Source organism: Tiliqua scincoides, chromosome 10, assembly GCF_035046505.1.
Source record: "Tiliqua scincoides isolate rTilSci1 chromosome 10, rTilSci1.hap2, whole genome shotgun sequence".
Taxonomy (NCBI): domain Eukaryota; kingdom Metazoa; phylum Chordata; class Lepidosauria; order Squamata; family Scincidae; genus Tiliqua; species Tiliqua scincoides.
In genome coordinates, this window is record NC_089830.1 from 28753768 (window position 1) to 28766990 (window position 13223).

Genomic DNA, 13223 nt, shown 5'->3' on the forward strand with positions numbered 1-13223 from the left:
CTCGGTCATGTTCCCCCAATCACTGTTTTCCAGGCGCAAAGGCCCCAAGCTCTGGAGCCTTTCTGCACCAGGTTGGTGGTCCCCTTGGCACCTTTTCCAGCTCTGCCATCACCTCCATAGCAACATCTCCATCCCATAAGTGAACGCACCATGGCTGCGATGTTGGCGATCTGATTCTTGATCCCTTTCCTAGTGACCCCAGCATGGATTTTGCCGGCAAGCGACATTTCCGCCACTTCCCTTTCCTGGTTCGTCACCCAGAAAAGGCTTGATGTGAATATGTGAAGTTGGGACGTTCTTGCCGGAGTGAGCCTCATCCTCTGCTTCTTGGCATTTGCCAGTTCAGTTACTCATTCATCCAACTCAGAGATAACTTTTGGAGCTCTTCACAATCTGCTTTGATTTTTGCCAACTTTGGTGACATCATCATCATAACAACTTGGTATTTATATACTGCCTTTCTGGTCATGGGATTACTCCTCTGACTTTATTCAAGGCGGTTTACGTAGGCAGGCGTTTCTAAACCCCTCCAGGGGATTTTTACAATCATGGAGGTTCTCTCTTTCAAGAACCAACAACATTTCAGATGGATCTTCCTGGTTTGGTCTCACTTCTGGCCTCCAGTTCTCCCACGCAGGCTGGCAAGCAGCTCCATCTCTCACATGGAGGGCAGCCAAGACGCTTCTTGCTCACACCAAGAGCAGGTGGAATCACTCAGCTCGGCTTGTCAGCTGCTTCAAGGTCTTGCCATTCCTCGAACTGGCAACCTTCTGATGTTATCTTCAGGCTAATGGAGGCTCTACCCTCTAGACCAGACCTCCTGCCCTCTACAAACTTGGCCACCACCTCACTGTTTACCTCCAATTTCAGATTGTTTATGAATGTGAAAAGCACCAGATCCCTGGGAAACCCAACTACTTACTTCCATCTATGGTGCAAATTGCCCATTTATTCCTCCTCTCTGCTTCCTGGTCTTTAACCAGCTGCCCCTCCACAAGAGGATCTGGCTTCTCCTCCCATGACTGCTGCGTTTATTAGAGAACCTCAGTGAGAGACTTTTCCAAACTCCTTTCTGAAAGCCCAAATATGCCATCTCAACTGGAAGGCCTCTACCAGATGCCTGTGGACACTCTCAAAGAAATCCAGAGGGTTAGTGAGGCAGGACTTGCCCCTGCAGAAACCAGGCTGATTCTCCTCCGGCAAGTCTCATTCTTTAGAGGTTTCGTAATTAATCTTTAAAGACACTTTCCACCAATTCGCTCAGACAGATGTTAAGCTGACCAGCCTGCAATTGCCAGGATCCTCCTGGATTATTTTTTTCATGTTGGTGCTACACTGGAGTCCTCTGGCACAGAGGCCAATGTAGAGGTTAAATATTTTGGGGAAAAGATCAGCAATGTCACAGACTAGTTCCTCAAGGACTCTGGGATGGGTGCTAATGATGGACCATTAAATTCACCATCAAGACCAGGAAAGCTGCCAAGAAGGCAGTTGGACCACCAGACGAGACAGGGAGGACATGGCGACAGGAGGGAAGCCAAACACATCTTCAGCTTCTGTCTTAGGGCAGAGGCTGTGCCTAGACCAACCTCAGGGAGAAAAGGACAAGTGGATGGAGGAGTTTCCAGAGCTGTGTTGCTGCACTTGGAGAGATTTGACCCTTGTGACTTGTCTGGTGTCTTCACTGGGTGTGTGTGTGTGAGAGAGAGGGTGAAGAGAATGCCAGATGCAGGGGTGACAGCGAGATGCAAGTATCTTGTTGCCCTCTGTGCTCCCTGAAGCCTCTGGTGGGCTGCTGTGAGATGCAGGAAGCTGGGCTAGATGGGCCTGTGGCCTGATCCAGCAGGCTCTTCTTATGTTCTGATCTCACAGTGGCCCACTAGATGCTTCAGAGAGCACCCAAAACCACAAGAGACCTGCATCCTGGTACTCTCCCTTCCACCTGGCATTCTGAGGTAGCCCACTTTTAAAACCAGGAGGTTGCACAGACCCATCACGGCTTGTCACGAACAGGCCTTGCTGAGGGAGAGTCAGCATGGCTTCTGTAAGGGTAAGTCTTGCCTCACAAACCTTATAGAATTCTTTGAAAAGGTCAACAGGCATGTGGATGCGGGAGAACCCGTGGACATTATATATCTGGACTTTCAGAAGGCGTTTGACACGGTCCCTCACCAAAGGCTACTGAAAAAACTCCACAGTCAGGGAATTAGAGGACAGGTCCTCTCCTGGATTGAGAACTGGTTGGAGGCCAGGAAGCAGAGAGTGGGTGTCAATGGGCAATTTTCACAATGGAGAGTGGTGAAAAGCGGTGTGCCCCAAGGATCTGTCCTGGGACCGGTGCTTTTCAACCTCTTCATAAATGACCTGGAGACAGGGTTGAGCAGTGAAGTGGCTAAGTTTGCAGATGACACCAAACTTTTCCGAGTGGTAAAGACCAGAAGTGATTGTGAGGAGCTCCAGAAGGATCTCTCCAGACTGGCAGAATGGGCAGCAAAATGGCAGATGCGCTTCAATGTCAGTAAGTGTAAAGTCATGCACATTGGGGCAAAAAATCAAAACTTTAGATATAGGCTGATGGGTTCTGAGCTGTCTGTGACAGATCAGGAGAGAGACCTTGGGGTGGTGGTGGACAGGTCGATAAAAGTGTCGACCCAATGTGCGGCGGCAGTGAAGAAGGCCAATTCTATGCTTGGGATCATTAGGAAGGGTATTGAGAACAAAACGGCTAGTATTATAATGCCGTTGTACAAATCGATGGTAAGGCCACACCTGGAGTATTGTGTCCAGTTCTGGTCGCCGCATCTCAAAAAAGACAGTGGAAATGGAAAAGGTGCAAAAGAGAGCAACTAAGATGATTACGGGGCTGGGGCACCTTCCTTATGAGGAAAGGCTACGGCGTTTGGGCCTCTTCAGCCTAGAAAAGAGACGCTTCAGGGGGGACATGATTGAGACATACAAAATTATGCAGGGGATGGACAGAGTGGATAGGGAGATGCTCTTTACACTCTCACATAATACCAGAACCAGGGGACATCCACTAAAATTGAGTGTTGGGCGGGTTAGGACAGACAAAAGAAAATATTTCTTTACTCAGCGTGTGGTCGGTCTGTGGAACTCCTTGCCACAGGATGTGGTGCTGGCGTCTAGCCTAGACGCCTTTAAAAGGGGATTGGACGAGTTTCTGGAGGAAAAATCCATTATGGGGTACAAGCCATGATGTGTATGCGCAACCTCCTGATTTTAGGAATGGGTTAAGTCAGAATGCCAGATGTAGGGGAGAGCACCAGGATGAGGTCTCTCGTTATCTGGTGTGCTCCCTGGGGCATTTGGTGGGCCGCTGTGAGATACAGGAAGCTGGACTAGATGGGCCTATGGCCTGATCCAGTGGGGCTGTTCTTATGTTCTTATGTCACCTGTGATGGACTTTTCCTCCAGAAATCTGTCCAATCCCTTTTAAAGGCATCTAGGCCTTAAATGGTTTGAGCAGAGGAAAAGTGTCTCTGGTCTCGCATGCGGGGCGTCTAAATGGAAGCGCATGAGTGCTAAAGCACCATGCAGTGCCCAGCGTGCAGAGCCCCCACCTTACGTGCTGCAGATGCTGCGGTGAATTTTGAACTGCCAGTAAACACTTTTTTAGAGCAATGTACGTTTTGCTAGTCTATCTTTAACCAAATGAGTAAACCCTCTCCTAGCTTGTAAAGGGGTGGAAAAACTGGTGGTGACTTCAGGGCAAATTACCACAGCAGGCAGAAGGTGGAAGAGTGTGCAGTGTGAAAGAGTGGAGGGAGGGGGGGTGCTTAGGTATGTCTCTTTTTTATAGAGACAAAGCCGTTACAGGCCTGGCTCTGTTTTCATCTCTGAATACCTGCAAACCCAGGTGTGTATTATGTGTGGCCTCATTGGCCACAGCACACTGCACATGCTCAGAGGCCCTCTCACCTTTATCACATAAGTATTCCTTGGTCTGAGCCTTGGCAAGGAAAACAATTTCAGGGACTCGGCCCTGAGCCAGATGGGAGTGCTCTGTTTGCTGTGTTACGCGCTCTGTGTGGAAGCTTCCCCGCTAAGACAAGCCAAGACTGCCCAGCTGCCTTCCCACTCTGGAATCTCACCTTGCATAATCCCTAAACCTCAAAACCTCAAGTGCTATCAGGAGCCAGGCTGCTGAGAGTCTCGGTTTCAGGATAGCCTGCTTTAAATTGTTAGAGAGATGCAGTGTGTGTGTGGGGGGGAGGGGGGTAGATGTCTAAGGTTGCAATCCTCTGCACACTTACTTACTTAGGAGTAAGCCTTATGGAAGTTAATAGGTCTGACTTCTAAGCAGCCACACCTCGGCTGACAACATCTTGTGCTTTCTGATGTCGTCAAGTGTGCGCCTTCCACCGTCTACTTCTGCAGTTCTTAGGTCTGAAAAGATGTGCTCCTTACGTGGTGCTCAAATGTGGACATTCTCAAGTGGCTGCTTTAATATGAACTTCGGGGCTTTGGGAGCAAAAACGTTTACATTTTAGATCAACAACTTAAAACAGCAAAAATGTTTACAGATTTGTCGTTGCTTTTAACAAGAATGAAGAAGAAAAGCAGCCCATTAAACTCAGGGAATGTTTAAAAACAACCCAAGGAGCCAAACGCATCAGCAACTGCCCCTCTCTCCTCACACGTCATACCCACATCCCAACTGACTTGGCACAGTCCAGGTGTGTGACGGAGCCCCAAGGACCCCTGCACACCTTTGGGGGCTGCACGTAGCCAAGTCACGGGGTGACCTGCCGCCTCCTCCATGGTGCCCGGTGGCTAACTGGGCAGCAAGCGCTGGCGAGGGGTGGTCTGTGTGGTGCTTGCTTGGGGGTGGCTCATGTCACACATGCAGGTCTCGGCTGGAAACAGGGAGCCAAATGGGCAGTGGTGACACATTTCCTCTCGAAGTGACAATGTGGTGCACAGATACAATCTCAGCAGCAGGCAGGAAGAGGCAGCTTCCTTTGGGATCGGCCTCGGCAGAACTGAGCTGTCCCTCCCCAGGGAGGAGAGGTCAGAGTCTCAGGGCTTGCTGGAAATGGTCGCCTGTCTGTCATCCTCACTCACTTCCCAAAAGGAGGTGTCTTCCTTTTCCAGAACTCCCCCCCCCAATTCCTGCCGTACTGAGGCTCCCCCCATTGCCCTTCTTCACACAGCTTATAACCTTTCCCTGCCGTGTGGGTGGCTGAACCATCCTGGCTAGTGGCACATCCAGACCCATCCCAGCATCCTTCCTGAAATCAGTGGTGGGAGGGGAGCAGGCAGCAGTGGCATAGCTAGAGGGGGTGCAAAGCACCACGTTTGGCAGGGAGCCTCACTGCAGAGTGCAAGCAGCCCCTCCCCCTCCCCTTCAGAGCCATTCCCAAAAGTGGGAGCGAAACGGAGGCATTTGGCCCTTCTCTGGGTCTTCTTTGGCATTTTGGAGCACTGGGAATGGCTCCAAAGGGGGGGCTGCTGCGGTCCCTGCAAAACTTAATGCATTGCACGCCCTCTCGCTACACACTGGCAGGCAGTCTCAGTGAGCAGCACCCCCTCCAGTGTCTCGCAGATGACAAGAGGAACACGCTCATCACTCGCATCGCCCACCAATTTCTCATCCTGCGACTCACGACCCAAGTTTCGTCCTGCTGTGACAACTTGCTAATGGAGGGTCTTCCCTGCACACTGCACTGCTTCCCTCTCTTGTGCCTGCTTTTCCTCCACAGGTCAACAAGCCAAGAGGGCTTTGGGCTGCAGTGGAAACTTCCTTTCCTCTTGCGGAATGAGTCTGCCTTCTGCAGAAGGGAGGAGACCTGTAGTTACGACATTTGCTTAGAGTTATTGGAAAAACATAAATAGCCCCCACTGTTTTGAGGAGCTCAGCGTATGCCACAGCAGCCTCAGAGTGTGAAACCACAGGCTGCGCACTGCACGGCGCCCTCGCGGGCATGTAGCCGCAATCCACTCCAGCGCACTAGAAACAAGGTGCATCTACTCACACACACAGATAGACAGACAGAGGGGGGGTTTACCTCCTAGAGACCCTGCAGAGGCAGCAGAACCTTAAGAACAAGAATGGCTCAGCTCACAAGTGCCAGACGTCTCCAAAGCGCATGATAAGGACAGGGAGAGAAAACAGGGACTAAGCAGCACAGCTGGAGTGTGGGGGAGGGTCACAAGCAGAGCAGGAGCCCCTTCAACAGCCTTGGGAGGCAACTTTTTTCTCATAGTGGCTATTTTTGGAACAGAGCAAGGTGATGGGATTGCCTCAGTTGGCCTCATGGATGGGCCGGCCCTGCCCTGGGTTCTTCTTAAGCCCTGAGTCAGACCTGGGCTTAGGACTGGCTGTTTTCTGTCCTTTCCACAATGACTCTGGGAATCAAGAGTACATAATATCAGCGCAGCCGCAGGGCCCGGAGCCAGCCTGGCTTAAGGGAGTTAGGCTGCGCCTGGCAGCTGCTCAGGAATAAGTAAGTGGCGGAGGAGGAGAGAAGGGAGGGCAGGCGGTCGAAAGCTTCTAAGACCACAGTGGGCACTTGGGAGAAAAGCTCCCATCACAGCAAAAGACAGCCAGAAACTCTGGGAAGTGCTGGAGGTGGGAGAGAGAGACAGAGAGCCCATGAGGTCACACCTGTCTGTGAAAATGTCCCGGGCCCAACCCATGACACTGCAAAGAGGGTTGCACTTTGCACTGCAAAGACACTTCCAAAGCCAAAGGCAGAACATCCAAGTGGGGCCTCCCCCCTTCTGGAGCTTAGCAGGGCCGTCTTCCTGCGCACATCCCTTGAAACAAACAGGAGCTGCACAAGAGCTGTGCAGGGAAGTGCACCAGTCTGTGGTGGAAGGCACCTGTTGGCCAGCGCCTGGGAGATCGCTGATGCCTGATTGTTGCAATGGAGCATTCGCAGAGGAAGGTCCGCGGGACGTGAATCCCACTGGGTATAACGGCACCCAAGATGCTGGGCCGGGTCTGGGGCTCCCACTGCAGCCGTTTCGTGGAATGCCTGACTCCTGATGCTGGTGAAACTGAGCACAGTTCTTCAGGGATGTACACGAAGGCAGACACTCCGCCACAAAGCCAAGCGCTTCTGAAGCAGACTCCGGTCTCTTGCCAAAGGCTCTGAGGCTAACTGGTTAAGAGGCGCTTTTTCAAGTGGGTGCTCTTCTTTTATTTTGCAGGGGGAGAGTAACTGGCCCACCTCACCCCAGCAGTGTCTTTTCTAGTGGCTGTCTGCTGGGGTTGCATCTTTTCAGATTGTGAGCCCTTTGGGGACACAATTAGATATTGTGAGACACAGGGAGCCATTAGATATTTGATTTTCTCTGTAAACCGCTTTGTGAACTTTTTGTTGAAAAGCGGTATATAAATACTGTTGTTGTTGTTGTTGAGGAGCTGCAGGCCAGTCCAGGCTCCCCCTCCCTCCACCACAAAGAGCAAAGGGATCAGGCTCCAAACACAGCTGCAGGTCATCCCTGAGTCGACTCAACCACCAGGAGCAGAGCAAACAAACAGGACTTCCAAGCTGTGGGCCCTGCAGGACCCGCAAGGAGTTGCTGCTGTGCAGAGGCTGAGGCCCCCCCCAACCTGGTGCTCCAAAGGGCCCAGGAGTGTGCCCTACATGGAGGCAGCTCCCCCTCTCCTGATGACTCGGAGGCTCATTTGTCTGCCTGGCTGCAGCTGCCCAGCCTCTCCAAGGTCTCTTGTTATCTGGTGTGCTCCCTGGGGCATTTGGTGGGCCACTGTGAGATACAGGAAGCTGGACTAGATGGGCCTATGGCCTGATCCAGTGGGGCTGTTCTTATGTTCTTAAACTACAATTCCCAGGAGGCCTTGCAGGTCTTGTTATCTGGTGTGCTCCCTGGGGCATTTGGTGGGCCGCTGTGAGATATAGGAAGCTGGACTAGATGGGCCTATGGCCTGATCCAGCGGGGCTGTTCTTATGTTCCAGCACCAGCCCCCAGAGAGCCTTGGAATGGAGAGTGCAGGCCTGGGCTGGGCTGGGCTGGGCTCCTGCCTCTCTGCTCTGCCCTTCGGCCTTTCCCGGGGCTGCAGCAGCCACTATTCCAGACCCCCATAAGCAAAACACTTCCACACCCCGTGGCATAGATGGGAGGAGGGGGGATCTCTGCTGCTGTCGGGGGATCTTCACAGACATTCTGAGTGTCAGGTCGCTGCAGAGGGAAGGCGGCTTGGGCCCTGAAGGGGTCAACGGGGCAAGGCGAGGGACCAGCAGCAGTGCCCTGGCATGCCAGCCTCCCCCCCACTTCCGCTGAAACATTCCTTGCTCAATTTCCCTGAAATGCGAATCCCATGCTTGAGATCTTCATTTGCTGATGTTAATGAAATAAATTACCACAAAGTGTTGTTGGCAACCTTCAGTCTCGAAAGACTGTGGTATCGCGCTCTGAAAGGTGGTTCTGGCACAGCGTCTAGTGTGGCTGAACAGGCCGATTCGGGAGTGACAATCCCTTCCACAGCGGGAGCAAGTGCAGTCTGTCCCTGGCCTGTCTCCCTGGCTATGGGCCTTCCTTCTTTGCCTCTTAGCCTCAGACTGTTGGCCAAGTGTCTCTTCAACATGACCACAAAGTGCAGCTATATCAACACCATCTTGGGTGTCAGTCCTGCCCTTTCAGGAGCTTGGAACAGCACAGGTGAAGCTTCCCTCCCTCTCCTTATTCTCACAACACCTGTGCAGGGATGCGGGAGTTCTGGCACAAAAGCTCGCTGGGGAAGGATGAGAGAAGCAGCCAGTGGGGTGGGGAGCATGCTGGAGGCCAGGAGAGAGGGGTGGTTGCCCCCAGAACTGAGGGCCAGCAAAGAGGGAGGTGTGCTCGTGGGAGAAAGCACCAGGGCAACCTCTGCCCCAGCAACCAATCAGATTGTGAGAGCTGGGGGCAGTGCTGTCCTGACCAGGGAGCTGCAAGGGCTGGGGGGCTGCGTCAGGCAACCTGTGCTAGGAAAAGCCACCTCCGGCACCCGTAAGGCTACGAGCAGAGGCCCGCCTGACACCCCACCATGGTGGGTATGCCCTACGCCCCCCGCTGGATCCTACCTGCCCCTAAAAGCTGTGGTTGATGGAAGTGGGAGGCAGAGACAAGCCTGCTGGCCACTTGAGGTCTGGCATCCGTGCTCTGGAGGGAGGTTCACCACAGGGAACTCTGCACCGCCCTCCCCGTCCCAGACTCTGCTGTTTTCCCCCGGTTACCAGAGAGCCTGGAGGCTGGTGCCAATACGAACAATTCTTCTGAGCCAGGGAGTGGTGTGTGCATCTTCCGACCGAGATGATCCTCTAATGAAAACACACAACAGTCACACTTCGGTGCGCTGGACAGCAGCAGTTCTGGGGCCGATGCTCGCCCTTTGGCAGCAGGTGGTGCAAAGGCCGGAGGAGACGCCCAACACGGCTCCAGGAGAGGGTGAGCAGACGTCCAAAATCAGCCACCAGGCCAGCAGCCGAATCCCAGCTCTGGGGGAAAACAGAGCCGCCCACATGTCAGCCAGCCCCCCCCCCCCATTCTTGACTCCCTTGGTGCTGAGGTCCCTCTGTCTTCTGAGGACATAGCAGAGCGGGGGGGGGGGGGAGGCACACACTAATCTAGCCTGGGCAGCAGCTGAGGGAAGAACTGGGGACGCTGGTCTCCCTCCCGGGACTCATTAGGCAGTGACCCAGGGCTTGTGCATGTTTGTGTTACTATTAAGGGCTTCACATTTGTGGAAATCCAGAGTCCTCTGGTCCCGTCCCAGGACTCTGGGGGCTGCAGAGCTGGGACTTCACCTGCCCTCAGCAAGAGGTCAGGCACCAGGAGTCTGGGCAGCTGGGGATATGCTCGCTGTTTAGGCAGTGGGGCCACTCCTGGGGGCCAGAGAAGGGAGGCTTCTGAGGAGGCTGATGCCATGCCAAGCGTCTCTTCAGACGGCAGGGCCTTGCTATGCAGCCACAGAAGAAGACGCCAGGCAGCAGAGTTCTGCCGCTCAGACCAGGCCAAACCTGCTCACATGTGCTTCTCCACTTGTTACAGGGATAAGCAGTGAAGTGACCAAGTTTGCAGGTCTGAGTGGTGAAGAGCAGAGGGGATTGTGAGGAGCTCCAGAAGGATCTCTCCAGACTGAGAATGGGCAGCAAAACGGCAGGTGCATTTCGAAATAGGTAAAGCAATGCACGTGGGGGCAAAAAAATCAAAACCACATACAGGCTAAGGGTTCTGACTGTCTATGTCAGATCAGGAGAGAGATCTTGGAGTGCAGGTGGACAACTCGATGGAAGTGTTGACCCAACGTGCAGCGACAGTGAAGAAGGCTAATTCCATACTTGGGACGATTAGAAAAGGAATTGAGAATAAGACGGCTAATATGATAGTGCTGTTGTACAAATTGATGGTAAGGCCACACCTGGAGCATTGCATCCAGTTCTGGTTGCCACATCTCAAGAAGGACAGAGTGGAACTAGAAAAGGTGCAGAAGAGAGCAACCAAAATGATTACTGGGTTGGGGCACCTTCCTTATAAGGAAAGGCTACAGCATTTAGGCTCTTTAAAAAAAGGGCACCTGAGGGCGGATTTGATTGAGATGTACAAAATTATGCAGGGAATGGATAGAGGGATTTTTTTCCCCCTCTCACACAACATCAGAACCAGAAAACATCCACTAAAATTGAGTATTGGGAGAATTAGAAAAAAAATATTTCTTTACCCAGTGCGTAGTTAGTCTGTGGAACTCCTTGTCACATGCTATGATGATGGCATCTGGTCTAGATGCCTTCAAAAGAGGATTTATAGAGGACACATCCATCACAGGTTACAAGCCATGATGGGCATACACAACCTCCTGGCTACCTCAGAATACCAATTGCAAGGGAGGGTACAAGGATGCAAGTTGCTTGTTGTATTGTATGCTTCCTGATGCATCTGGTGGGCCACTGTGTGATACAGGAAGCGAGACTAGATGGGCCTTTGGTCAGATCCAGAAGGGCTCTTCTTATGTTCTTATGCTCTAACCTTCTGCCAGCCAATGGGAGTCATGCGCAGCAGTGAGGGGCAGAGCCCACAATCACCTGGGCATGCTCACAGTCAAACGAGGTACTCCCACTCCCATTATGTGTCAAAAACCAAGGATGATTAAGATAGTAGGCTCCTTGGAGCTGTGGCATCACTAGGATTCGTGTCACCAGGTGCGGGAGTCCTGTGCGTCTCCCCATTTAGTGGGCGGGGCAACGCCCCAGGTGGGCGTGGTGATGTACCATCGCCCCACCCCCACTGTTTTTTTTGGCTATATCTTTTGTTATAACACAGATATTTCAATGTGGTTTGTTTCATTGCATTCTGCATGAAATTACGCATTGATTGATATATAACATGATGGTCTTATTCCTCCAAACTCTCAGTTAGTGATTTTGAAAACTTGTAGAGTCACACACACACACACACACACACACCCATGTCAACTTACTAACACCTTATTGCAGCAGTTCTCAAACTTTTAGCACTGGGACCCCCTTTTTAGAATGACAATCTGTCCAGGACCTATTGGAAGTGATGTCATGGCCAGAAGTGACATCATCAAGCAAATTAAGATAAATAATTATAAATAATTAAATTAAAATAAAATAATTAAATAAGGGGGAGCCAGTCCTGTTCCAACAAGTGAATCTACTCTGAAGTAAGTCCCATAGTGGTCAATGGGGCTTACTTTCAGGAAAGTGTGGGTAGGATTGCAGCCTGTGAGCCCAATCCTATGCATGTCTACTCTGAAGTAAGTCCCATAGTGGTCAATGGAGCTTACTCTGTAGCCTGACTGCAATAACCCCCCCCCCCCCAAAATAAAAAATAAAAATCAGTGAGCTCTTCAGCCCTCCCAGTGCCCAGTTTAAAGTTCTTCTATTCAGGCTCATCAGAATAAAGACCCTCCTGGCTTTCTGCAAAATAGAAAACTTTCCCCTTACCATTCAAGCCTCTTTTTTGTTCTTTTTTTTGGGGGGGGGGGGAAGGCTGCCTTCTGGAGCAGCTCCAGCAGATCAGGACCCTTCTGGTGTCCTCACATTCCCTTTGCCTGGCCTGACCACCAGCCAAGGCATGTCTGCCTACTTGTGAGTAAACGCGACTGTGAGGCTGCTTTGCTTTCCATAGGGCTCCATAGACTGGGAGGGAGGCAGCTGGGAGGGAGGAATCTCCTTCTCCTGTGATTTTGAGGGCTGCACTCATTGGATGAGGACCATTCTGACATCCTTGGAGCCTCTCAGCCTGCCTTGACTAAGGCAGGTCCATCTACTCGCGAGTAAATGCAGCCACATGGCTTCCTTTCAGGCTCAGGCTCGCAGCTGGGAGGGGGGAGCTTCTCAGGTGTTTTTTGGGTGCTGCATTCATTGGATCGGGACCATTCTGGTGTCCTTGGATTCCTCTCAGCTGCCCTTTCTGACAGACTATGGCAAATGCGCCTACTCGCGAGTAAACGCGCGATACTTTCACTTTCCATAGGGCTCCATGCATTTTTTCCTCCCGGTTTTTTGGCCATAACTTTTGAACGAAAGGAGCGATTCCAATTCAGCTTTTTGCACTGTGCTGGCCATTATGTATCCAAAGGTGTGTGGCATGATGCGGTAGCTCCTAACCCTGCGATGTTAGCATGTCCTCCCCCCAGGGCGCATCACCCCCCACCGCGCGTCAGCTGGTGAGGCCCACACCCCCCTAGCGATGCCAGTGCCTTGAGGCAGGGCCTGTCCTCTTCTGTCAAGCACAACAGAAGTCCCTGAAGCTGCAGAAATAAATTGCAGCGGATGCTGCGTTGGCCTCTGCTACCTGCCTGATGATGTCACAAAAGCCGCTTGTATAAATGCACCTCTGCAAAGTTTGTTTAAGGTTCAGGAGTTGCCCCTGACAATGACATTTAGAGGCAGGAGATGACGGCGTGATTTGTGAGGCCTCTTTTATTGGGCTGTATTCTTATTAAACAACTTTCTACTCGCTGGGCGACACACTCTTTGGAAAATACAGAAGACAGGCATGCTTGGCTGGTCCCCCCAACGCTCTTGCCCCAGAACCTGAAGGCACCCCCTGCTAAACACACAGTTCCAAAATGCTCCCCCCCCCAAATACCATCAGTATGTCCAGTGCAAATACCGCCAACCCTGGGCTGAAAATGTGACTCTGCTGGGACTGAAAGACAGAACAGAGTTCCCTCCCCCCACTTTGGCTTCCTCTCCACTAAACACCACCCAAAAAGCCCTCCCCCT